The 27,197-nt window shown below is 44.7% G+C and overlaps 2 long non-coding RNA genes across 2 annotated transcripts; both read left to right on the top strand.

Annotated features, from left to right (window-relative positions):
• Positions 1-5,446: 5,446 nt before the first annotated feature.
• Positions 5,447-8,880, top strand: LOC121074819. Its single transcript, XR_005822553.1, has 3 exons — positions 5,447-6,286; positions 6,974-7,095; positions 8,601-8,880. It is a non-coding gene; the product is annotated as an uncharacterized LOC121074819 (long non-coding RNA).
• Positions 8,881-15,349: 6,469 nt separating this feature from the next.
• On the top strand, positions 15,350-26,842 carry LOC121074557. Its single transcript, XR_005822413.1, has 4 exons — positions 15,350-16,984; positions 18,464-18,632; positions 24,061-24,110; positions 25,547-26,842. It is a non-coding gene; the product is annotated as an uncharacterized LOC121074557 (long non-coding RNA).
• The last annotated feature ends 355 nt before the right edge of the window (positions 26,843-27,197 follow it).

Below are 27,197 nucleotides of genomic sequence, written 5' to 3'. Positions count from 1 at the left end.
GCTACAAATGCAAATTAAAGGTGATTCACCACACCTCCCTTGCCACAAATTTCCCAGCTGCCTTATTTAACTCCTTACCCAAAGGCAATTAAATTAACACATGTAAGCTATTGCTCCCAAATGTGATGCATCTGAGGAGTCACTTTCTCTAGGAAATGCAGGCCTATAGAGGCACGCTGGCAAGAGCATCCTGCAAGCTTGGCAGGGGGTGATGTGCTGCAGTGAGCCCAGCTGGCTGTGACTGTCACCTGGGCAGAGACCCACGGGGACACAGGTGCCCAGGGCAGCACCCAAGCTCTGGTTTGCTCACAAAATCACAGTACTTGAATAAGAACAATGCAGGGAAGTGTCCATTGGCTGAGAGCGTGGCTGTTGCAACTGCTGTTGCTTTTATTTTTGGTCTGAAGTTTTGTCCCATTTATTGTTTAAAAGCTCTCCTGTGGGGCCATGTTGTTTAAAAATACTTTCAAGCTATAGGATGTGAAGAAGGAAAGGAAAAGCTGGGATAAGGCTTATGCTAGCTTCTCATGTTCAAGTGGTTATAAAGAGCTGGTAAAAACAAGTCGGTTGTTTTACTGAATTGTCCTTTGTATCCTACAAAAGGATGAGAAGCACAGTCAAGCTTTGGATTTCTTCATTTGTTTGCCTGCTGGCATGAGCAGCTGAGCACATTCACCGCAAATGCTGCAAACCACAAGATCCCCACCTTCAGCCCTTCAACAGCCAGTACAAGGCTGCTTGGGTCAAGTCATCCACTCAGAGAGGTGGGAGGAAGGCACACAAACAGCTTAGGAGCTGTGTTTTGCAGAAATATCACCTCAAAGACATCGTTACTCTGTTCTAAGGGAAGCAAGTAGTGCTGAAATGCTTGTTCCTCAATCAAACTGCCACAGTGAACTGGTAAGCCTTATTTCCCAGAAAACTGCAAAACAGAAACCACATCTAAAATATATTTTAAGGCCTTTTCTTCCCTTCCTGCAAGAACTTCCTTCAAGTTCTAGTCATGAACTGATTTCTTTATCCAAACCTCCCTGTGAGCAGCCAAAGCTGGAGGGAGCTGGGCGCAGGTAGCAGCCAGCAGCTCCCCCCACTGCCTAGGGCGCTGACCATGGCTTTTAAAGCTTCTCTGTCCAGTACAAGCTGACAGTCCCTTCAGGACTTAAAATTCAGGGATAAGTTCAGTCAAAACACCTGGAAGGGTGTCACTGATTACCTCTGTGACTGTTTTCAGGTGAGTGGAGGACAATTTTGGGGAGGGGCTGTACTCTCGGGGTGGCTGAGCTGTGAGTTGAGGTGCAGGGCTATTGCTAGGGAAGCTGGGAGCATCTCACAGCAGATCAAACCTCCTAATAAAAATCACTTTGTTATATACTTCATGAAAGTCTAAAGCTTGGCCGACACAACTGTTAAATTGCGATCCTCTCAGTTAATCTGGAGTAACTTTATTCCACGCTTATTAGCCACTTACCAAATGCCCAGATACTTTTTTTCTTTATTCCTTTCTCATGGCATTATTCTGCCTTCAGTGGTTTGTTTCAAATTCAAGTGAAATCTGCCTTTCAGTGTAGATACCGTGTGGGTGGTTCTTTATTACATTCTCTTCCTCCAAAAGCATTCAAATGTTGTTTTGGGTAGATTCAAGATGTCAGTAAGAAACATTCAACACATTGCCCTGTTTGCATGCTTATCTATTGTGAGAAAACTAGATCTTTTCTGAGCCTTTTTATCATTTCTCCTGCTAAATGACAGATGACAGGAAGTCAACAGGTAGATACTTTGCAGCGTGATTGCCAAAGAGAAGTGGCCTAAATCAAGCCTTGATTGCTGGTAAATCTGGAACAAAGTGCCCAAGATTAATTGTCGACGGACAACAACTCCCAGCCATAACTGTTGAGGCTGTTCAAAGTGAGCTTTGCATTTTATTGCTTGCCAGAGGCTATGGAGATCTATGAGAAATCTAGAGAGATTGCTTCCCCATAGTGGTCTTTTAGGCGTATCAAATATTGGTCTGGTCTCGATGACTGCAATATCCAGTCATCAGCTTGGTGTCCTGGCTGGTGGGCAGGCACAAAAATGCCTGGGAGGAGCAAAGAATGCAGAGAGAATGGCATGCATCAGAGGAACAGCAGGAGGCTGTTAGTTGGATGCAGTTGTGACTGAATTTTGTGGTGTCACAATTAGTGTTTTATCTTTAAAAATACAAGGATTACCCAGCTGTTATATGGTGCAGGAGTGACTGGCTGGATCTTGGTCTTATAATTAAGCAGAAAGAAGAGCACAGAATTTGAGGAGAGCCCACACTTGTACCCCACACAGAAGTGTGCTCGGTCCTTAACTCTGGCAAACGTGGCAAACACGTAAAGAACTGAAAAATTCCCTGTCTTTGGGTATTTCTGAATCCTGTATCCCAAGGGTCATTTGTGCAATTAATTGTTCCAGACAGACATCAATAGGAGATTTAGTTTTTTGTTTACCAGTGTTCTGTGCTACATAATACCCTAAGCAAGCCCTGATCCGGTACGAATTGCAGAGTTTCACTGAAGACAATGGTACAATAGGTATTTATATTACAAGTGAGATTTTGTTGCTATGATTGCCACTTCTTCAAATACCCATATAATCTTAGTGCAAAAAAAAAAAACCCACAGCCCAATAGAATGTAAATGTGTAATTTTGTGAGACAGATTGTACTCAGATGTCACCACAGTACTTAGAATTAAGAGTTATGTATTTTTAATTGTTTCATTTTGCTGGTGATTTAATCTCCTCCTGTGCTTTTACAGTGCACCCTTGTAACTGAAAGCCAGGGATAGGAAACTTGTGTTCTCACAGAAGTCCCACGGCAGAACTGTGTTTCAGGACACCAAGATCTGGGCATATAAGGTAAGAGTAAATGCCTGACATCATTCCATGTAGCTGTCTCAGAGGAGAACAAGCTAGAATAAAGTGAAACATTTCTTTCCTAGATAGAATACAAGGGAATGTTAGTTTATATCCTGTGCTTTGATCAGATTTTGAAAAACACATCAGGAGCTTAATTCCAAATAAAGAATGAGAGATGTTCCAAAGTTAATTCTTACTTCCGAGTTATTGTTTTAACTGGTGATAATAAACAACCTTCTGTTTTGACATTCTTTTGGCAATGTCACAGAGTCAGAATATCTCTAATCTGCATTTTTGTGAAGTTTATGAACATCTGATACCTTGGGTATATATGGAGTAAATCAACTCATTGCACTCATGTTTCAAGATCTAACTTTCATTCCAAGTTCATATTTCTATGTATATGTTTCAAAAGATTATATTTGAAAATGGCTTTGGCACTGGGATTAGCAGTTTTTACATTTGTTTGCACAAGTCTCCATAATAATGTGGCAGCAGGAATAAAAACTCAGGATGGAATGCAAAATGAATGGAAGCAACCCCTTGGACAGGATGAGGCTGAACTCCAGCCTGCTCTCCCCCTCACCGATACATTCCCATCCCCACAAGATCAGAGTTCTTCACAGTCGGTAGGGTATTCATCTGCACAGGCAGCTGAGATATTCAGAGTTACTAATTTACAGAATTGAAGTCCAGGGGCAGGCAGGAAACAGAACTGAGCAGAGGCCCGAGGTTCTGTATGGACAAGTGGCAAGTTCCAGAGTTAAACTGCAGGAAGCCCAATAATTCATGGGCATGCCCCATGCTCCTGTATTTAGCTATGCTGTCAATTTTGCCTTCTGGTCTGTCCTCCTGTCTGTATCTTTCTTGCAGTGTTTCTCTTACACACCTGCAGAAGCATATTTCTGCATTACACATCTGCCAGAGCTGACCAGTCCTTTGCCAGTGTCCAAAGGTCATCAGTGAAGCTGACAAAAGGATCATCACTTCCTTGTTTGTGCTCAGCAGCTGGATATGAGCATTCAGCTTACAGATGGCCATGAACCCTCCTTGCTGTCAGCTAAAAATTCTGCAAGAGTTGAGGAGTGACCCACAAGCCAGGTAACAGGTGCAGGAAATGCCACTGAGCTCAGAAGCTTTACAGAAGTGATTAGTGCTGGGAATAGCAGATAATGAATTAGCCTCGGTTTATGTGCTGATGGCTGGGCTGGGCCTGCGCACTTTGCCCGGGGCAGAAGGTGCAGTTTGGCTCTTCTGTCCCAAGTGGGAGTGGGCAGGATTCTGGCACCTGGCTGCTGCCCGCTGCCCCGTTCCTCCTGCTCCCTGGGGCCTGTGAGCATGGGACTGGCACGGCTTGGCCTCGGGCCTCAGGTGTGCCTCTGGGAGCAAGTATGGGCCACGGGGCAATGCCAAACCTGGTGTACGTGGCACCTCCTTCATGCAGGGTGGGCAAGGAGCCCTGAGGCAGGCTGGTAGCTTGGCACCGCCATGCTTCCAGCAAGGGGCGTGTGTACGCTGGCCGCTGCTGGAGCTCGGCCACCCGGGCCTGCTCCCACACCGTGTGGCTGGCTGTTTGCACTGCCAGCCTAGGGTCACGCATGTGGAAGTGAGATGCAGCTGAGCGAGGGAGGAGAAAGAGCCAAAGGCTCTCTGGGTGTGTTCTGAAGCAACAAATGCATTACCTGCAGTGCAGCATGTAGGCACTCTAAGTCCTGTTGTAGCCTTCACAGGACCTTAGAGAGAGTCCCTGGCCTAGCAGCCGGTGTCTGCCCAAACACTTAACTGTGCCCGACACTAAAATGGAACCATATAACCCGTGTCCCATACCAGCGGGGAAGTGAATTAAAACTTTGGATAACACTTAGACCAACCTCTCTTATTCTCTACATGGACTCTACAAGAGCGCTGGCTGTGGCTCGCAACTGTTTGAGTTGCAATCACAATGTGAAATCAGTGCTGTAGCTACAGCTGCAGAAATTCCAGAAGTTCCTGCTCCTGGTTGCCTGCAATGTAAATCAGGATGTGAGCCCTTGGAAAATGCTGGTCTCTGTCTGCTTCATCTCAAAATGAGTGCTTGCTTCTATTTAAAGACAATGTGTTTTACCCTGAGTTTATCACAAAAGGCTGGATAATTGGATGATACAAACTGGCATAGCTCCACGGATGCCAACTGGCATTTAACCGCATTTCTGCATTACCTGATGGCTGGAACCGCTGCTTTGGATGGGCGTCAGAGCACAGGGATACCAAGGCATATGCAATGAGACATGTCATTACCTAGTGGTCAAACCACGGTACAATATTTTAAGAAGTTTGCATTGTCCTAACCCCTGAGTCCGGTGTGCTGGCACTCATGTGGCGACTTCCTGACCGTGTGTCACCTACCTGGAATTGAAACCTTTCTATTTCCCAGAGGTACAGTTGGTGGCACCTTTCCAAAATTCTCCTGGCAAAACGTGTTTGTCAGTAAGCTGTACAATCAGTGCCTTGTCACAGTGTGCGTAGATCTCCAGATGTTTTGCTTATTTTCACATCCCACAGACACACACTGTAGTTTAACGGAGGAAGAACTGGATTTTTTTTTCATCTGTCATCTCTTTATCACTAGCTCTTGGTGAATGACTAGAGAATTTATGCATTGCAGATGCAGCCCCTCAGCTCCAGCGAGGAGCTTATAAATAGTGTAATGCAAAAACTGCAGCCTGGCGTCAGTGCCGTGAGCTGCAGAGCCATGTGCCCTTTTCATGAAGGAGTCTGTAGCACAAACTCCTCTTGGCCTTCTAGCACATCACTGGGCTCATAAATTTTTCTGAGGTTAAAAATAAGATAAACAGCCCTGTCTAGTGGCAATTTCAATAACTACATCAGAAGGACATTACTTCTAAAAGAATTCAGCCCCATATGTGTTGAATCAAGTGTGTTTAAAAATAGATGGTTGGCTTGCCTTTCTACATGGCAAATGCTCCAAGTACTTCTCCAGAGACCCTGGATAAACATGTGAGGCTGTACTCTGCCGTTAGCTTTCTCCTAAGAGATTAGCTGCCTTTATTTAATTTTCACCAAAACCAATACAACTCCCTGATGGCTTGCCACTTCTCAAGCTGTGGCTGTATCTAACACCTCCCCTTGGACATACTCAGTGCTGGAGGTCCAAAACCTGCCTTGAGCTCCCAAGTCAAAGCTCTCTTTATGCTGGAAGCCGTGTGGGAGCAGACTTTGCATCACTCTGGGTTCTTGTGGGTCCTGTGGTGCTCCTGGAGGTGGCTCTTACCCGCAGAAAGGGGAAGGTTTTGCTGGGATCGCCGTCTGCACAGCTCGGGGCCTGCAGCAGCCCCGCTTCAGGCCTTCCCGCGGGCTGCCGTGTGCGCTGCTCCGCTGGGCCCGGCAGCACCCAGTTCTCGAGGTGAGCCTGGTGGGTACAGAGGGGCAATAGCACGGATGGCCCAGCGAGGATGGGGAACCTGAGGGGCTTTTTCATAATTTTAAAACCCCATCATCCCATAAGGTGGGCTGGCCCAGAGCTGGTGGTTTGCAGGGTGGGCGTGGGGTGGGCGCAGCGGCAGGCAGGCATCCAGCTGCCTCCTGACACTGGGGAAGGTGTTATCTCTGGCCTCTAGAGTTTAGCAGCCTGACACCCACCTATGTGGTCTTGCTTTTCTTGTTCTGTCACACTCAGGTGTGTGCTCATTGAGATAAGAGATTTCCGAAACCCAGAGCCAGCCCACCCTCCTGCTGCACACCCACCCACTCATCATTATCTGCTCTGTTTGATCTTAGAGAATGTTTCAAAGAATTCAAGAGTTGTTTTTTTTATGATATTGATGGTAAAAAAACAAACAAACAAACAAAACTTTTTATCAAAAGGGAAAATGGGTGTGAAGGGAGCAGTTAGTGAAATTATTGGTATTATAATTGATTTGTGTATTGGTGTTTGTTGTATATGTGCATATGCATCCATGCATTGTACAGCCTAGATCTGAGAGTCACACTGCCTATATTAGTTGTGGTAAATCAAACTAAGTAAGCAGAAATAATAAAGAAATTGCGTGAGGCAAAGACTCAGCATGCTATCCTTGTCTAATGATGTCAGATTGCAGAGGATCAAAGGTCGGAGCCTGAAGGAAGGAAGGTGACCTCACTAGGAGCTGCTCAGATGTCAGGTGAAGTGCACGCCCCACAAACACCGATAGCATGTTGGCGCTGCAGCCAGAGGTAAGAGCTGAAGATGCTGGTAGATTACAAAACAAATGGCACAGGTTTTTTATATGTAAAACTCTTGAAACAAGAACTCTGCTTTTTCTAGGCAGGCAGTCTTTATTTCTTAATCTCAGGGCAAGCAGGTAGAGACAGAAATAAAGCTGTGGCTAGCTGGAAGAGTCATGTGCAGCAGAGCTTTAATGTGAAGTCTAAACTTGCATGTTTGTCTGAAGTCTCCAATGAAGCCAACAGAATTTTATAAAAGGAATGCATTCTTGTTAAATCTGTCTCCTCCCTTGCAACACCTCCAGTCAGAGCCTGCAGCCTTGACTTGCTTTTTGCATAAGCAAAGGCTGAAGATAAAGAGAGAGAAGCAATAATAGAAACCTGCAGTTTGCAAAGTGCCCTGCCCAGAAAGAATTCAGGACTTTGATTCAACTGCTGTCTCTGGACTATTGCTTTATCTGAGTTCTGTGTAAGTGCTTTTCTTTGTGCCCCATCTCTTTGTTGCCGTTCTCTGCCATATACCAGACTGAATCTGGTGAATTAGGTTTTTCAGTTATTTTTGTCCAATGTTTTTTAAGCTGCAAGTCCTGGATCATGTCTCCTATTTCTCATTCTCCCCTTGAGCTGGGTTTTCTTTCTTACATCTCCTTTTATAAGTTCTGACTCAATTCACTCACTTTGTGTGTTGGCATCTCCCATCACGACTGCCTGCCAATTCCTTGCAAGCCCCGTGTCATCTCCTCCACACACTGTGGTTCTTGGCTGCCTGCCGAGTCTCAGACTTCACACTTCAGGATTTCTAGGATCTGCCCTCTTGAGAGTTTTTTCCTTTTTTTATTTCCTCTCCCTTTTAATATTTAAAATGATTTCTCCTCTGGCCCTGAGTTGAACTCTCTCCAGGCACAAGGCAAATCAGACTGTTCTGCAGCCTGAGGTGGAGCACGCTGAGCTCAGCAGGGCAGCACAGAGGGCAGGCGCCGTGTGCTCCTGGGGTTGTATTCAACACGTGAGGGTCTCTCGGCTGCCGCTCTGAACAGCAAGATCTGTGGGTAACCCAGCATGCAAAGTTTTAGTATGCTCCAAAGATTGATAGATGCTAAAAATTTCATTTGGTGACAAACTGAGGGAAGGCAACAGTTGACAGGAAGCATTATCCTGGCAGTTTTAACTTGTTCTTCCTATTTGCTGTAAAGGGTGTTTCCCACATACAATTGTGCAAAATTGAATAAGAAAAGCTAGCTAATTTGCAGGGGAGAAAAAATTCTTAAATGTGGTTGTATATAAACCAGCTTCTCTTACAAACTTATTTCTAAGGCTTCCTCAAAGTTGCTTGCTCTTTTGAAATTCTGTTGCTGGTTTTGTGGTTCCATTTAGTACCAAATGGCTACTTCGCCTGCTTTTTTGTATAACGAACAGTGTGTATATCAATCACATATAAAACAAACTTGCACGTGTTAACATTAAATGGTCACAATCACTTTCTCATACTCTGTCTTGATCTCTGTGGGAAGCAGGCACAGAAAGAGACGAAGACTGTGGATCTAGAAATACGCACATGCTTGCAGAAGAACTTGCTGGCCTGCACATGCATTGCTCCAGTCTTCATGAGAAGTTTGTATCTGACCTAGTAGCTGGACAAAAATTTGCTTGGTTCTTAACCTGTAGTATTAAGGCAGTAATTCCATAGCCTATGTTGCTCATTATAACTAATGTAATAATCACATAACAAAATATACAAATAGAGAATAAAACTGTCTTTTCATCCTTAGACTAGAATACTGTGTTCTTTATAATCCATTTATACATTTGTATAAACATGCCATATGGATATTCATTAATGAATGTTCTTTGCAAATATAACCCCTTCTTTCTGCATGTAATAAGTCAGCCTTGACTTCTGGATAGTGTTTGCATAATTGGAATAACCTTATGTGCCAGACTCAGAAATTGCTTAAGTCAATGAGAAGCTGTAAGTCTTTCCACTAAGCTGAACAAGTTTAGGATCTTGATTTATATTCATATTTAAATTCAGATCTTTCTGCCTTTGTTTTTTTTTTGCATAGCAATTTTATAATATTGATCACTTGTGATATATGACTGATCACATAACTCATACACTATTATTTCTTTCACTCGATTTGATACCTATAAACTCTTTTGCAGTAATGTTACCCTCATCAAATTTCCTGGGTAAGGATGTCTGTATACATATTTGTATACATACATATAATATACATGTGTGGGCTGTATGTATATATTTAACAGCACAAACTCCATTCTACACGCACGGTTTCTGTGTGGGCAGAAAGATTTAATTCACAGACATTGGTGCCAGAGCAGGAGTAGCCTGGTGGCTAGCAGTCCCACACTGGCTCCCTTCCTAGCTAACGCACGCTGCCTTTTACACAGCTGTGTGCTCATCCTCACAGGAACAGAGATGCCTGTAGTGACCAACTGTGCAGATTTCTCTGTTACAGATTCTCAAATGCTCCCTTTATGACCTAGTGTTCTTATAAATAACTGTTTTTGGTTACTTTCATGAGCTGCAGTTGACAGCAGTGGGACTCCTATTTAATTACATTATGGTTCTTATTAATACCAGATGTGTTCATCACGGCTCGAAGGATTGCAGTGACTACCAAAGGAATTACGCCTTAAGTGGAGTCTGACATGTAAATCTCAGAGTACTGTTCTCCAGAGATTCACGTAACCTGCCCATCATTTGTTTGCTCCTTCAATTCTTGTATTAAAGGCACCCTAAGCTGTAAGTGTAACTGTCGCTTAACAGGGCTTGTGTCTAAAGCACTCTGCTAAGGCTGGCTGCTCTTCGCAGCAGTCATAGTGAACGGAGCAAGCTGAAATGTCCCAGAACCTCAGACTGAATGTTGCTGAAGGATAAATCTGAAGGAGCAGCTGATTTTGTATCAGGGCCTACCTGGGTGTGTTTTTCAAGAAGTCAGCAATAGGGCACCAAAGCAAGCAGTGAATGGTTGATTATACTGCGGTATGCAAAGTGAAGATCAGAAAAAAAGGCTGTTCCTGCATGCGTTCTCGGTGGTAGGAATTAAGACGGAATATCAGGGAGGAATGCAAGACAGAAGGCTCTAGCAGATAAGGACAGTGTGCAGTAGCAGCTTCTCAGGAGTCAAAGGCAATATGAGAAAAAGCAGCGTCTGGATCTCAGGGTCAGTTGATATGTTTGCAGATAATACACATTGCTCGTCGACTCTGTTTAAACAAGTTTCTCTCTTACAAACTGTTTTTTGCCAGTGATTTAATTGCCGGTTTGATGATTGCTTGCAACTGCATATAAATCACTGTCTAAAGCATTGTTTTCATTTGTCTCCCTCAAATATACAGCATTAATTCTGGAGTAATAAGATTGGCAATATACAATGTATATTATTCACATCTGTAAATGAAAATAACTATTAGTTAATGTCCAATAGAGATTATCAGCTAGATGTCTTAGCAGCAGCTCTATTTTATGCAAGCAGAATTTAAATGGGATTGGGGTCAGCAGTAATTTAGTCTGATTAAGGATGTGGTTTTTGATTATTGCTGAGCTGTATGCAGATTTGAAAAGAACACAGGCAGAGAACTTGCATGGAAGTAAATGAGAACAAAACTTAATCCTTTTCTATTTTCTGTAAGCATCTGCTTCTTCTTTTATGTGCGAGGGAAAGGGGCAGGTAAGGAAGTATGTGTGATTGAGTGATCTGTGAATTATTTGCATCGATAGATTAATAACCTCACCATATGGAGCAAAATGAATGAAAATGTGTACTGTGCAAGTTGGTGTGTGCCAAATTTCATAGTACTGTGCATTAATGATTTCTAGGAGAGGATTTTCTCAAAATTCAAACTCCTTCAATTCTCCCCCGTGGAGCTGTGGATGCACGTCCTTCAGTCCCCCTCTTGCCACTTTTGTGCCCCTGTGCAGCGTTCGGCCCCCCCTCTGCGGCGTGCAGCACCTCTATCTCTCCTTGGGCTGGCGTGTTCTCAGCCCCCATCATGTTTGGTAAAGCCAACAACATCATCAGTGCTGTTGGAAATGTACAAAATTTAAGTCTTTCAACATCTACGTGAAAGAAATATTAGGTAAGAGATATTTTACACTGCAAAAGAAATTGCAGTTCAGATGCTTGTTTGTGGTTCAGCTGCACTTTGTGAACCTCTTAGTTCTCCCAAGCCACTTTGCAAATTCTGTATAGCTACACATTTTCTGGTGGTTTCCTACTGCTGCGCTGGTAGTCCCAGATAGAAACCTGAAAAAACATTTTCCTACATAATTTCAAAACCTAAAGAATGTTGGATTTGAGTTGAATTGTTAAAAATACATGGGGAGAATCTTAGATTTCTAAACGAGCTACAGATGTCATTTTCAGGCTGACACTTGCTGTGTTCTTGTGCCACTGTAGTAGTCAAGGATGTTTGTTTCCAGCCTTCAGCTGAAGACTTAAGGATTAGCAGAGGCATCTCCTGCTGAGATGTACATGGTCTGGTTTTACATGATGCTAATCATCTATGCATTGAAAAATGATGTGAAATATTCCAGGTTCTAATTTCAAAACTTTGGATCTTGCAGAAATGAGTAAAAGCCCCCTTCCTGCAGGTGGACTTATTCAAGAAAAAGTGCAAATACATGACTTGCACACACACACGTGAGTGTGTGTATGACACATACGTGTCCTCCTGTGCCTAGGTGAAGCAGTAGCTAAGGTCGGACACTTCCACACTCTTCTACCTTCCAAGTTTTAGTCATCATACATTTTCAGCTGGAGGCTTGTAAAGGTTAGCTGGAAACGAGCTTATCAGTCCAGGAATGTAAGTCACAAACTTCTTCAGCTCTTAGTCTAGCATGGGAATTTGAGTGCAGAAGAAACAAAGGATTAATGGGGCTCCGATTTTTATGTCACACATGCGATATTCTGATGTCTGTTGCCGTAGATACAGCACAACCGATCCGTGAGCAGCCAGCTGACTATAACCCGCGGTTTCTTTGTACATAAAAACGGTGCTGCGGTTGTATGTGGCTAGGCTTACTTTTTCCACGAGGTGAAGGAGGTGCATGGACAGCATCTCTTGTTAGCTGGGGACAATTCTTGGTGTCCCTCTGACAGCACGAGGCCCACAGCTCGGGCGCAGAGGGGGCCACTAGGAGCCCTGGGGGTAGGGGACGGTCTGGAGAGCGTTCCTAGTGCCCCTACCGTGGCTAGGAGTGGTAGAAGGCAACTAAAGCCAGACAAACTTCCTCTCAAACCATGGAAATCCAAACAGAGGCCATATTTATTGAAATGATTAAGTCATTATGCATTTTCATTGAGTATGTTTTTGGCCTGTGAATGCAGGATTTGGAACTGCCCATTCTGCGCTTGTTTTTCCATGTCTAAGCCATTCTCGCTCCAGTCATGTTTTGTTCCAGCTACATCCTTTTCCCCCATAGGAGTGCAGTGCCCGCTGAGCGGCTGCAGTGTGAAGGAATTTGGTGCTGGAGACAGGACACTTGTGCTTCTTGTCTCACCTTTATAGCCTTGATAATATAGCCTTAAATAATTCCCAAGTCTTACAATCACTGCGACTGGCCCTACTTTACATGTTATTTTTATTATTTAAAAGGACTCCTTTACCAACACTGGTCTTTTTGGTCTTTATTAAGTGAACACTCTTCATGACAAATGTGCACTTAAATCTATTCTGTTCCATGCTGTTTTTTCCAAATACAGTCTTTTCACTTCTCTTTCTCCAAAGAGCATGAGAATGGACAAAATGTGAAGCATGTGTAAATGAAATGATGGTGTACAGCCCAGAGGAGAAAGGAGATCAATTAAAAGAAAATAATAAAAAAAGTCTTGAAATCTCTCTTATAATGGATTCAGAAGATGCCTGCTTGCTTGCTTGTTAATGTGGGTCTATTAGGACTGCTAGCTCCACTGCCTCTGTTTAGCTCTTTGTGAAGAGCTTTTCATACTGTATTTTTCAAATACAGAACTAAAACCATGCTGAGCTTTTCTTTTGCCCTGACAAGAGCTTTTATGTATGTGCAGTGGCTGCCTTGTTCTTTGCTATCTTGTTCTTCAGTCCTGGGCAAAGCTCTGTATGTGTTAGAAGCAGGCAGCCCTACCATCCTGGCATTACCTCTGGTTACTAGGAGCAGGATTTCCATGCTCCTGGAAGGAGCGACCCATTTTTTGGTTCATTATTTGCCTGTCCTTCTTGTGCTTAAATGAGAGAAATCTCTGTTTCCTTTGGGAGGGACGGGGACAAAGGAAAATAGTACCATTCTCGATAAAGAGGCTTCAGACTCTTTGTCAGTGACAAGTCAGCTGTGAATACGTATTTCCCCAAACAAACACGCGCTGTACGTATATGCTGGCGGTCTGTTACATATCCTTGACCTCAGCTGCTCTATCCAGCAGGACTGGAAGTATGCGAGGCATGCCAAGTACTCTTCTTGCAGGTACTAGCAATGATGAGTTGAGAACAAAGAGAGAAGAAATAATCACAGAGTGGTTTCTAAGCTAGCCATTTTTAAAAAGAAATGTATACATGAATATATGAATGCAGATAGGTGCATAACTAATGAAAAAGAAAGGAACTAGCTTTAACATCAACTTGCAGAGCAGCGTGCTTGGCATTGTTTTGTACCTCTTTGTACAGTCTCACTAAAGAAATCAGGAGCTGAACGGGCAAAAAGCCAGCGCTCCCTGCTCAGCCCCACATTCACCAGGACTTCCCACCGGCTTGCAGAGCGCTGCCAGGGGCCTCTTGGGGCCGCTCCGTACGTCTGGCTTACAGCCTCTGCAGCGGTCCCGTCCTCGGTAACTGGGATGTGGCGATTGGGGTCAGTGCTTTCAGCTTGGGAGGCATGCAGGACAGTGTCGGGAAGGGTGCGGTGACACCCGTCCTTTGCCCCATTCCTGGCTGCGTACCTGCCTCTGAGCCCAGTCTCTGCCACTTTGGGTGCCTGGGAAAGCCGGCACTGTGGGCCCATTTGGTGGCTGTGGGCAGAGGGAAGTCTGGATCTAGACTAGGAAAAAAGATGTGCGTTGATGCCTATAAACATATATAACTGTCTTAATAATGCGCCTAAAGTGCCCAAATGTTTCATTCATGGAAGTATGTAGCATACAAGCAGTGTTTAAATGTTCATCTCAAAATAACGCATCCCTCTTTCCTGTTTCTGCAGTGAGTACCAGCAAAAGGGCAAAGAAAGGTATTTAATTATATTGTAATTTAAATACTACTTTCATTCAAAGTAGGACTCTGTGAGAAAGGATATTTTTAGACCGAAATTTTGGAGCAGACCTCTTTTGTTGTAGTATGACGTACTTCTAATAAATCTTTCCTCCCATGTTTTGGAGATCAACTTTCAAAATGTTTGTGTCATAGAAGCTTGCTGTTTCTGTGTTTTCTCCTGTATTTGAACCATTTCGTTTTCTGTAGCTTTAGTTTTTGTTGGCTAGTTTGGGTAAGTAGTTTAGTCCAAGAACATTGGTGTGGTTTTTATCATTGTGACTGGACTCTTCTGTTAATGGTTTACTTAAAACAAAGATAGGTATTTGCTGTGGTGTTTGCTGGCCAGTCATAACTATCTGGAGTATTTCAAGTATTTCTAGGTTTTCACTCACAAGGATAAGAACATCTGTAGCCGGCTGTCCCTTTTAATGTCGTCTGCTTCTGCCTTAAATATTCCTCTTGGGATTCCCAGGATATCTGGGAAAGGCTTTTGAGACTTCAAATCACGATGAATCGTAGCCTGCCTGGGGCCACTGGCCCTAGCCGTGCCTGTGGGACAGACAGCGGAAACAGCTGAGGTTGCAGAGGTGCCGGCAGCATGATGCGAGGCTGCAGCGCCCATGGCACAGCACTGGGTATGGCCGAGCACCCGCACCTCTGCCTGCCGCCTGGGGGAACGCTGCTCCGCATCCGCAGGGGGACCGAGTGTCTCCATTCTTCTGATGCGCTGGCGGCGTATAGCAGTGCCGTACAGGGCTGCTTCAGGCTCCGTGTCCTCATGCTAGGGTAGTACAGTGAATGTTATCATTAACTGGAATGAAGTTAAACATCAACAGCAAAGAAAAGAGAACCGGGGTACGAGAGGATCCCGTGTCTGTCCATTACAGCGTGTGCACATCTTTGTTCTGCAGAAAATGTTCATCCATTTATTTAGTGTTTCAATTTATTGTAACAACCGTTAATTCTTCTGAGAAGTTATTTTTATTCCACTGGAAAACTGAAGTTAAAGCTGTCATACTCTTTATAATGGATCATAGCTGGTTTGCACTTTGCTGCCTCTCTAGATGGCCTAAATTCAGCGTCAAAGCTACTGCAGAACTCCCCTCTGTGGCATCCCAATTGTATGTGGTGAACTGTCGTTTTTGTTGTATCCCCACTGCATGCACTTAAATCCTTAAAAAGCTGGCACGTATCAGTAGAGCTTAAAAATTAATTCTAAATCAGTAAACTCGTTTATGAGTATTTACAAAGGAGTTTGGACAGGCTGAGCTGAGCGGATCATAAAGAATTGTTCATTATACAGCTGGAGAGGTGTGGATTGTGCCATGGCTCAGGCTGCAATGTAAGGCCAAATTCCTTTCCTGTGAGCTTGACTGTGTGATTGCTGCCAAGTCACAGGAGTCCATAAAGGCACTCACAAACTGATATACAGTGCAATCCATAGAGAGCATCTGGAAGGAGAAGCGTTCTGCTCGACAAAAAGGAACATTCTCTGCCACTCAGCACATGAGAGTTCACCACTTGCAAGCCTTTGTATCTGGTATTTAATGTCCCCAAGCTAGTTTGAAAATAATTGCTCTTTTCAAATAGCCTATATAACCTGAAGTGAAGTGAGATGATTAAGATAATTTATTTTGGTTATTTTGCTGTTTGAAAGAAATGGTTAATTATGATACAGAGCAAGCAGACACCAAGCTAGGTAAATTGGCTTGTAACACATGTTCTTCGGTTTTCTCTTAGAGAGAAAAATGTGTTCTCTGTACTTCATTCTAGCTTCTGGCTTTTATCACTGACAACACAGGAACACAACCTGCCTCAAAGCACTGCCCCGGAATGTCAGCCCTTGCCTCAGCGAGCTCCATGCCCCAGCAAGCCGGCGCAGCAGCGGGCTGGTCCCGAGCACCAGCCCCGTGAGTGTGGCTCGGTTCTGCAGGGCCACACGGGGTGCCAGCAGCTCAGCAGCCCTTTTCCTCCTTGACCAGGTTCTCCGGGGAGAAGGAACATGCAGAAACAAGAACAGGAAGGACTTTGCAGAATCACAGACGAAGTGCCGCTTGCAATTCTCTTTTTAGGTTTTCCAAGTGATGACAGAAATGTTAAATTTTTCTTCTCTTGCTTTCAGACTGCATTTTTCAACATTTTCAGCCTCTTTATTTGTCTTTCATCTCCCGAGAAAATTTGAATGAAGATGTAAATGAAACATGAGCGTTTGACACCACACATGGATCCAGAAATGTGTATTTAACAGCGCAGGGCTCACTAGGAAGGAGCCAGGCAAAATTTTCTGAGGGCTGCGAAGAAACTTTCTTGCTGTATGTGTGCATACCTTAGCCCGCTCTTACCAGTTTTAATGCCATGCCCCAGAGGAGCATACTTCAACATAAAAAGAAAAGATACAACATTGAAAATACGTAATTTCAGCCTGTAGAAACGAAAAGCCAAAGCACTGTAGATAAGACCAGGTATAACTATGAGCAGCGTTGTACCAGGAACCACAGTCCACAGAGCTCCCAGTCACTCGAGGACCACCAGCACTGTCACCCAGCTCAAACCTTTGACAAGTCTTGGGCCATGCCCTAGCTCCCTACAGCAGGACAGCATCCCAGGCCATGTTCCAGTGCATTCAGCACAGCTCGGCTTTTGTTTCCACAGCCATCAAGTAAGTGCCACGCTCGCCTCCAGTTTCAGGTGCTTGTGAGGCCTTTACTGAGGCGGTGGAACTCGGCGGGGTCGGTGCCTGTTCCCTGAGCAAGGCTCTCACCTGTCGGAGCTCTTCCCCACTAGGTAAGGTATGCGAGCTTGGGCCTGCCCGCAGCCCGCGCTCCGTCAGGCCGCACGCTGTCCTGCTGGCCTGCGGGAGTAAGTCGGGCCCTGCGACTCCCACAGTAAGTTTTTTTCTGAGTAACTTGAAAAGTATTTAAGCCCTTCATTCACATCCATAAAACAACTCATTCACCGCGGCTCTGCTGGGCAAGGTTTCTGCTTACTTTGGGTCCAGTATTGCCTCTCTGGAAGAATGCCTTTTTCAAGGTCTCGGTCACCTTCAGTTTGATTTCAGGCATAAAATTAATCTAGCAGTAATTCTGAAGCCAAGTGAAAAGCAATAAAAATATTTTGTCTAAGGGAACTTGTTTCAGAGATAAAATTAATAATCTCAGAAAGCCAAGTTTACTGCTTAGGCAGAGCGCACTAGCTGTTCTCCTTCAGACAGAGGCCTTTGGCAAAACATTACTTTGTCTATCCACATCTTTTTTTTCCCCTCCTTTTGAATCCAGACTTCTTCTCTTTTGGGAATCTGTTCTTGGCTCAGAAAATGCCTCTCTGTCCCCAGCTCTTTTCTCGCTTTAGTCTCGTTAAAAGCATTGTATGAATTCTCACACTTCTCACTCTGCTTCTAACTTGCTCTTGTTTCAGCTGAAGGTCTTTCTTTTCCTTCCTGCAATATTCCCTTTCACATACCCCCTCTCCTTTTTTTCTTCCTCACAACTGCATCTATTGGTTCTAGAATTCCAATTGCCAGGACTGCCATTTGCAAGTCAGGCAATAAATGTGCTTTTTAGTGGCACTCTGTAACGCTTTGCAGTACTGGGAGCTGTGCGAGCACAGAACCATCTCGGTGTGTTGAGACTTTCACCCGTTCTTCGCTGCTGCAGGAGGAATCCCTGTCTGCTGTCCGATACAAGGGCAGACGTAGTGCTAGTTCAGTGGTCTTTGAAAACCAACCCAGGTTCTCTGCCATTGCTTTTACTAGCTTGCACTGAGCACAGACCCCCAGGAAGGAGATGTCTGCACAGACAGCTGGGGATCTCCTTTGTACAGGAGAGAGATGAAGCTAAAGTCAGTTTGGTGGTGCCAGTTCTGTATTTCCTATTGCAGCAGTCATGTAGAGGGTGTAGCAGAAGTGGGGCTGAAATGTATGGTTCCCTGACCAATCCTTAACATAACAACTTCTGGACCCCTTCAAAAATCACACAAATTAGGCTATAAAAAAAATCAAAAATGCAAGAAGAAAAATATAACAATACAATAATACCAAGGAGCCACAAAGTTTTGTTTGGTATGCCTTTTCTTATACTGATTTCCTCTTCATTTTGCAGAAGTCACTCGTAACTTGCATTTGCTTTCTCTCCAATGGCAGAACCAGCAGAAAGGGGCAAAGTTGAAACCTGAAGGATGTACATTTGATTCTCTGCTCTGTCAAGAGGTTTCCTAGCTGGTCATGGACATGTCATTTACATCTTTGCGACTTGACAAAAAACGGGCTCCTTTCCATCTCAGAGGGCAATGATAGAGCTGCAGCTGACCAGGTAATAAGACAAGTACTTCTAAGAGGTGCTTCAGTTGTGGTTTTAATCCTTGGGCTTTTAATGGGACTTGCTGTATGTAAGTGCTGAGATGTGCTTTGGGGTTTTGTGTACTTGTTTTATATATGCATACGTATATACACATAAAAGCTGTATGCATTTGTATAATTTATCAGAATTATTTTGGTAGAGCTGTGTGGGTTCTTGTGCATTGCTTATCTAATTGCATTCACTGTTAATAGCCTCCTTTCTTAATTAACATAAGGTTCTTTTAGAGAAGCGAATGATGGGAATGATGTCAAAAGGGCTCACTGAAGAAGAAAGACAATCAGTTCTAATATGGTGGTATAGTGGATGAGAAAATGGAAGGACGTAACAGAAGTTCAGCCTGGGATACATCTCTTCATTCCTAAGGATCTTTAGAGAAGCAGAGATGAAAATGAACTTTGAAGTTCTGTACAGTAGGTTAGGAAATAAGTCACAGTCAAGGTGAAGGAGGAAAAAAGGGCTTAGAAAATACGATAGAAGTTATTTCCAAATGAGAGGAACACTGAAGTGATTGCTAGAAAATAAGAGCAGAAATCTGACCGCAAGGGTGATAACTGTAGAAAATTACATGAGCTTAATGAAACCATAGTGGTAAATTTCAGCACACACTAACCGACTAAATCCTGACAATTAAAATGTATTTGAGTTAACTAGCAGGTTCAGAGCTGAATTGGGAACACTTCCAATAGCTTGAAAAAGAAAGATAATAAAAGAAGTGCCAATTTTTCAGAATGTTTAGGAAAGGAACAATCTTTCATATACTGATCTTGACCAAAAAAACAAGCACCACAAAAACCTTCTTACACATTGTTTGGAGAACTCCCAGTGCACAGTACATTACAACATAGAAGGAAGGGTGAAACGAGAGAATGGCTTCTCACTTAGCAGATGCGGGAATTCTGTCAAACTCATTGTCATGGAGGTGCAATTAGTCATGTTACAGCCAAAATCATGGTCTTTCTGAAGTCAGTAATAAAACTCCTGCAGCCTTCCAAGGAACCCAGATCTCACCCGTTATGTATGTGTTGATGCATAGTTTCCACTGAAGGGACCTCAGCCAAGAAGCTAAGTGAAGCGTGGAATCTGAATGTGGAGAGTACAAATGGCAAACTCCATTTTAAGGAGGAAAAGCACACTGTAGAGTTTCAACTCATTAGAGAAAAACATTTATAAGCTTATGTGCCTCACACTCCAGATTTCCTCATTTTCTGATTCTGTTGCTATGACAGCCATAAAATTCCAGGATTTTAATGCAGCAAAGGGAAAGTCAGGTGCGTAACTCTGGGTCAATCAGTTGTCTTGTTGCCTGACAGTGAACCAGGTTTGGCATTCCTGAAAATCAGCCCAGTTCAGGTATGCCATCAAATAGGACCTGGGTGTCTAACCAGAGAGATGCAGGTTTGAACATCTCAGCCCGCGTTCCCAGCACCTGCCACGTCTGTAGAGCTGCAGCACCGGGTTGGGGCTCCCGGGGGTTCCCGGGGCGCAGGCTCAGCACGAGGCAGACCGGCACAGCCCGAAAGGGTCTATAGAAATGGGTGATTTTCCTGCCCCAGCTGTAAGGAATGACACCAGAGGTGAATCAAACCTATAAGCTATTATCTATCATTATGGAAGTTGACCACAAACATAGTGGTTCTTCAGGAACCATTTTTAAAAAAAAAAAAAATTATTATAGTATGAATGGAATTTTCATTCCTCTTTTTATTTTTTTTTTTTTAACTAAGGCTAAGAACTAGCTCTTTGGAAACATCCGCCCAGTTCCCTCTTTCCCCTGCCATTAATTCAGGCATTTTCTGTGCAACATGCAGGCAAAGAAAGAATAAAGAAAGAGCAAACAGAACATAGCATCCTTCAGCTGCAAAGATGTGGTTGTGCAGGCTCCCAAGCTTTCTTTAGTTTCTAATAGCAACCACAAAATGTCTTCAGCTATGGCAAGCAATGCTTCAGTCCTTTTGTTGGGAAATGTTTGAAGTACCTTATCTTCCTGCTAGGCTGTTGAAATGGCAACATCTTATGAACTATTGTAATCAGTTAAAAGAGTTCATATCTACATTTTTCAGAGCCTTTTCCTTGACTGTTCCCTTACAGAAAGGGCATTCTTTGGATTAATGAGTTGAAATTCACTTTCAGAATTGCAGACATGTAAATGCAATCCTAAAACTGGAAAAACACTGTATAGAAATAAATTGGAGATGAAGGGACTCAGCTTTCTGTTTCTCAATTCTCTTTTAAAATTCAGATTCGTTGCACGTTCACTGAACAAAACTTACAAGTAGGTGTAACTTTTGGAAAGTTTGATAACATTTTATAGAAATTACCTACTTTAACAATAGGCTAATCCCAGTGGAACTAATTATCTCCATTGAAGTCCGTGCAAGTTTTACTAGTGAAAGTATTGTAGATATAAAACTTGCTGGAAAATAAAAAGCAACAGGAAAAGAGGACAGATAATTCCAGCAAAGCAGGAACTGGTTCTCACATCGGAATTAAAGTCCCACATACAGACACAATGCAGTCAAGATGCTGAAGTCTCCATAGCTCCTGCTGGGAAGCTTCCAGACACCGGACAAATGATGGATGGGGTTGCTGCGTAGCTACCCTCTCCCTGCAGGAGATGCCCTGTGGATCCACCCCCGATGCAGGCAGTGAACAAACATTATCCGGGAAGGTTGCTGTTAACAGACCTGGTTAACCAGTAGCATCAGCTTAAGTGTTAGTAAACATAGGGTTGTTTTTATAATCGTGCGGACAGGAAGTTCATAACTTGCATGACAAGAACCAAGGAGGTAGCAGACCTCAAGCACCAGGCATATTTCAGTGGGTGCTCATTCTTTCCTACTCCTTTTCTGCTGTCCTGTTCCAAGCTACATCCCAGTTTAACAGTAAATATTGAGACTTGCTTCGAAGTTGATAGTCCTTGATGGAAACATCAATTCCCGCTGTATATTTCCCATTAACTTAAGCTGACATCACATCTGAAGTACCTCAGAGGCACACTGATGCACCCGAAGCAGCTCACAGGCTATGGGTTTTAGAAGGTTTGTACAACTGGACCTCACTGGGACCATCGGTAGTGGGAGATGAGGGGTGGTTCTGGGCACAGGATAGGGAGAGAATAAATTGGCAGTGAAACATTTGTTTCCATATACGTTGGCTGAAAGGAAGGCAATTAGAATGCAGGCATCAACAGGTTCTTTATTACCGCAGTGCAATCTGTTGGGGTTTTTTGTCCCTGAAAGCTTTTAGCTAATGCTGCAGAGCTTTCTGCCTGTGCTGATTATTTTAGCAACAGCAAAAACGATTTAGAGAAAAACTGAAAGAATTAAGGAACCCACCTTTGGCTGTCTGATAGATTTATATTTACAATTTAGCTGAGTGTTACCCAGAGCAAAATCTCTCACAGCCTGTATCTGTACTGGGCAGAGCGGGCAGGGCGGGGAGAGGAGCAAGGCTGCGTCCCTGCTGGGTGCCGGGGCTGTCGGTGCGCTGCAACTGCCTGTGGCAGCCGGGGAACGAGTGTCCTCCTCAGCACAGGTCTGCTGCTTGCACTGGCACCGCTCCCTTGAAGTTCGTGTCCCTGCCAGAGCGGAGGAAGCAGTAGCAGAAGCACTCCGCCAGTGGCCTGGCTGCAGCACACTTGCATCTGGTCTGTGCTTCAGTTTGGGGTGACCTCTGTCGCTCCTGTTGTCGTGGCAGGGTTTTGGGAGACAGTGAGAGTCTTATTCATTCATGCATGCTAATTACGAGATGGAGACTGGCACTAATCTTCTGAGAACAGTTGGCTCTTTTCCAAGGAACTGTAAACAGACTGCCTGAAGTCATGAAAAGAGCTTAAAAAGGATATTTATATTGATATTTCATAGCTGCCAGTACAGTGCATGGGACCTGGCTTTGAAAAAGGACAATTCTGAAGCAGTGTAACTCACAGCAAATTTATAGGGTTTATTTCTGCTGCAGTCAGTTTCCATGGGCACTGGTTCTTGTTTCACATCTCCCTATGTCCTCAAAACAACTGGGAGAGAGAGGGGACTGATTAAAGTATGGATTAAGAAGCATTGATGCAGCAAACAGTGTAAGTCCCTTTATTTAAAGACACTTCTAGAGACTTTTCCTGAATATCTCCAGGTTATCTGCAAAGCTGAAGAAATAGAGCCCCCCCAACACACAAGAGCTCAGCAATGTATATGAAAGCTTTTTGAAACTGAACATACAAAATGCCCAAGTATTTTTCTTCCTCTTCTGTCTAATTGCACATTGTAACTTTCTGGAAGAGTTAATGTTTAGGAGATTCAGTTCATATAAATCAGTATAATTCATTTGGATTTTAAACATTTTAGTTCATCTTATGTATGTGTTAGATAAGCAAATAATAGGTGAGATAAATGCAGTGATTGCTCTTCCACAGCTCTAAAATTCCATTGGGATCACATGAAAAAGCTGTTAATGCGTAAGAAGCTAATCATCTGCACGTGGTACCAGAAGAAGATAAGGAGTAAGAATAATATGACAGCAGTTTTGTGCATTTGCTTTGTGGTTTGGTAGCACAAGGCTGGCCTTGTAAAGGCGCTAAGCATGGTAAAACTTTTGAATATATATTTAACTTCCAGCATAGCAGTACACGTGTAGTACTGAGCATGAAGAGAGCCCCGGAGTCTCTCCGGTCTGATCTCCCATATGCACGAGCCGTCCCAGTTTACTCAGTTACCGGTGCACTGAGGTTTGTGGAAGAGGTTGTCAGGCTGAGAAAAGTATGCTCTTGATTTGAATGTGGGGAAAGATGAATAATCCCTCATTTTCCTTGGTGGATTTTCAGGGAATAACCGCATTCACCACTGAACGTATCTGTGCACGCCTTTTAATTGTCTGCCTGGTAGTAGCTATGATAAACAGTCTTCTGGGTAGCAAGGGGGTTATTGGCATGTTTAGTGGCAGGCAGGTACAGAAATGCTTTCTGGTTTGGTGCAGATTCATTACGTCAGCTTTTAGGTCATTTGTACTAGCTAGGAAACAGAGGATTGACTTATTTTTCACTAGTGAATGTTCACGGTCACTGACTGGGTTAACCTGATTGCTGTGAAGACAGGGATGAACGCTGTACTAGCAGATTTCTTCCCTGCGTCCAATGTTTGGGGTTTCACACTTGGCAAACAGCTGAGCCTTGTAACCAGCCCTACAGACAGGCACGCTCTCCCTTCCTCTATTTAGTTCATTTCAGATTTTTCTCAGCTAAAAAAGCACCTCACTGATTTTACACTGAGACTTTGCTTTGTATGAGGTGTTAATAACTACATTTCAATTTCCTTCTTCTCTTAAATTATATAGTTGGTTCTACTTCTGTTAGAACTTTAATTTTATTGCGAGTCTTATTTCTTTTATACAGGGTATGAAATTGAACGCTGAGGTGGCCATTCAGAAACAAAAATTATTCTTGTAAGTGCATCATAGTTAGTAAGTATGTGTGACAGAATAATCTTATAAAAGCTGATTACCTCAATTATTAATAATTAGGATTTATGAGTTAAGTAATATGCTGCAACCGTATCCAATTTCTTGGCAATTTCATATGGAAAGTTAAGACATAATTTTAGAAAGAATTCTCTGTGTGAATTTTCTTTATAATTACCACATAAGGCTGTGAAATCCTAAGTGACAACTGAACTAGCATTTTAGGTTATGCCTGTGGCTTTTCCGTGCGTGCTTTGGTTGTTTGAAGTTGGTGTGGTGATTTGAAGTTTTGTCTCATTGGTGAGACATGCATATTTGTCAGTTTTAATTTCAGTGCGCCTTGCTTCATTTTATTCTTACTAATTTTTTTGTTTTTCCTGGATTTTTCTGGCAGAAGAATTTATTTATCTAAAGTTCATGCATGTGTACATGTGGTTGGATGAGTAATAAAGCAATTTTAATCTACACTATTTTTTTTCCAATTCATTGATACACGAACTCTTGAAGTCTGGAGAAAAGAGCAATTAAAATTCTAACAATTTTTTCTTTTTTTTGGGGCCCTTCTCCCTTGAAGTTCAGCCAGGAACTTAAGCAGGTGCCTGTCTTTAAATAAGCAAGTGGTTTTGCTGACTGGCGTTGGAAAATTTGTGCTCTCAAAGTTAGGCATGTATTGATGCACTGGCGTGTGTTACAGCCTGTGTGCAGCCACGTCTGGCACCTTCTCCTCCATCCCCTTACTCTCACGTGTCCAGGGCACAGTCGGTTAGCAAGCCTCTGCAGTAGTTTGCCTTCAAGTCTGGTGACAATCTTCCTTGTTACTACAATTCTCTCCTCACCTCTGCAGTAGTTTGCCATCTAGTCTGGTGACCGTCTTCCTTGTCACTACAGTTCTCTTCTTGTCCATAACTAAATTCCTGTCTTGTAACAAACACGGCTATCATCTCAGCTTTCAAACTTCCCAAGAATTGGTCTAAGATTTGGCATCTGCCAAACAGAAACCTGGTGGCATTTTTTGGTTAAACATACTCTCACAGAGATGAACCAACCCCCCTTGTTCCTGCCAACTGTAGTGACTCAATTGGTTTTCTAAATCTGGGAGTATTTCCTACCCCATGGACAAAGCTGTCAGCGCTCGTACAGGGACTGTCTGTGCCACAGCTGCGTAGCACACCCATCCCTGCATCCCTCTCCCCATGGCCCCAGAACTCCCTGCTACAAACCCCTGAGTCTAGGGCCCTAAAGAAAGCCCCTCCAGGTGGTTGCTGGGTGGCAGAGCTCCGCCAGCAAAGCATTCGCCATGCGTTGTTGCTGTTGTGTGCTGTAAAACAGATCGGCCATAGGCCCGGGTCTCCACATTAAAGCTTTGTGTGCTACTCTTTTTAGGCTGAAATCTGTGGAGAAATCAAGTTTGCATCTTTCAGGTGACGGCAGCCGTGGCAGCCTGGTGGGAGGAAAGGTGTTCAGCTTAACAAAGCATCCGCTGGCCTGAGCTGCTTGGCTGTTTCCTGGAGCTCAGTGAGATGTAAATGACCTGAGTGCTTCACAGCTGTGGGTGGCAGAACGGCTGAGAGTGAAGGCCAAGATGAACAGCCATAGGTATGCACCACACGTTCTTCAGCGCCTGATTTTCCCACCTGCAACGCTCTGGGTTGGAGAGTATCCCAGGGCCAGGATCCAAGCATCCTCAAGTATTCAGGGTATTTCTGTTCTGCCATTCCTGGCAAGATGCATTGCACAGGGATGGAAATCAGACCTGGATTCCAACTTCCCTGCGTCTGAGGGAAGCCCAACAAGTAATTCAGTTTTGAGGTTTAAGGCTAGGAAAGCAACAATTCTAAATTGTTATTTTGACAAGTAATCGTGGAACTAAATAAATACTTGTGCTGAATGCTCTGCGTACTGTGACATGATGGCTTGTAAAACAGATTGCCAGCTGGAACCCTGCCTGCAGCGAGCCTCCTGCCCTGGTCAGAGCGGTGCTGGGGCAGTCAGCACTCGTGTCCTGGGTGCTCCCCATGACCTGTGGGTGTCCCCCAGTCTCGGGGCCTCATCTGGGACCTGCCTGCAGGCGAGGGGCCGAGTAAGCGCTGCCCCCACACAAAGCACGTGTTCAGCTTTTCTTCTTAAATCCTACTCAGTTCTAGGTTACCTAAAACACAGATTTTGCTGTCATTTGCCAGAATTGCCAGTAAATTCACTGTTCATTTCCCATTTTCTTACCAGAAAGCCACTCCCAGCTTTCTCCCAGCATTTGAGCACCCAGTGAAGCGGTGACAGCTGCACTAAGGCTAAGGAGCGGCTGGGTGAAATTCTGGTGTCCCCCGGGGGCTGAGGAGGTGGCAGGGCGGCACCACGGCTGCCCACAGCACCTGGCACCGCGTGAGAGATGAGTCCTTGTGCATTCCTCACAGGATTACCGCAAGTGGTAAGCTTTGAGGAAAGGCCTCGAGCACCTGCGGGCTGACCAGCTCTTCCATCTATCCAGACTAGTCTAGGTGTTGCCCTCTCCACAGAACTTAGGCGCTTTGTGGACCTGGCAGCCCACGGGACACGCATCTTTACGTTAACGCCGGGGTAAATTAATTCGTGTTTTGGTGAGGTGCGCCTTCGTTTATTCACCGTGAGGCCCGCGCTCTCTCAAAGCCGGCGTTTCACCAGCCCGCGGGGCTCTGCGGTGCCGGCTACCGGGGCCGGGCTCCCCGTGGAGCGCCCGTGCCCCGCCGCCAGTACCTGCGCGGCGCAGGCCCGCGCTCCGCGGGCGGCGAGGGCGGAGGGCAGGGGAGGGGCCGGGCGGCGGGGCCGTGCCGAGCCGTGCCGGGACAGCCCGGCGGCGGCCGCAAAGGGCTGCGGAAAGGCCGCGACCGAGCCGCAGGTGGGGCGGGAGGCGGCCGCCGTAACCCAGCCCCCCCTCCCCAAGCCGGGGGGGGGCGCCGCGATGAGGTGAAGCCGCGGGGGGGGCCGGGGCGGCGGGCGGGCCGCGGCCGGCAGCGGGGCGCTCGCAGGTGGGAGCGGAGCCCGGCGGCAGCCCCCGCCCCGCCGGCGGGGAGCGCGGCCCCGGGGGTGCGGGCGAGC

Source organism: Cygnus olor, chromosome 9, assembly GCF_009769625.2.
Source record: "Cygnus olor isolate bCygOlo1 chromosome 9, bCygOlo1.pri.v2, whole genome shotgun sequence".
NCBI classification, from domain to species: domain Eukaryota; kingdom Metazoa; phylum Chordata; class Aves; order Anseriformes; family Anatidae; genus Cygnus; species Cygnus olor.
This window is presented reverse-complemented; position numbering and strand designations above follow the sequence as displayed.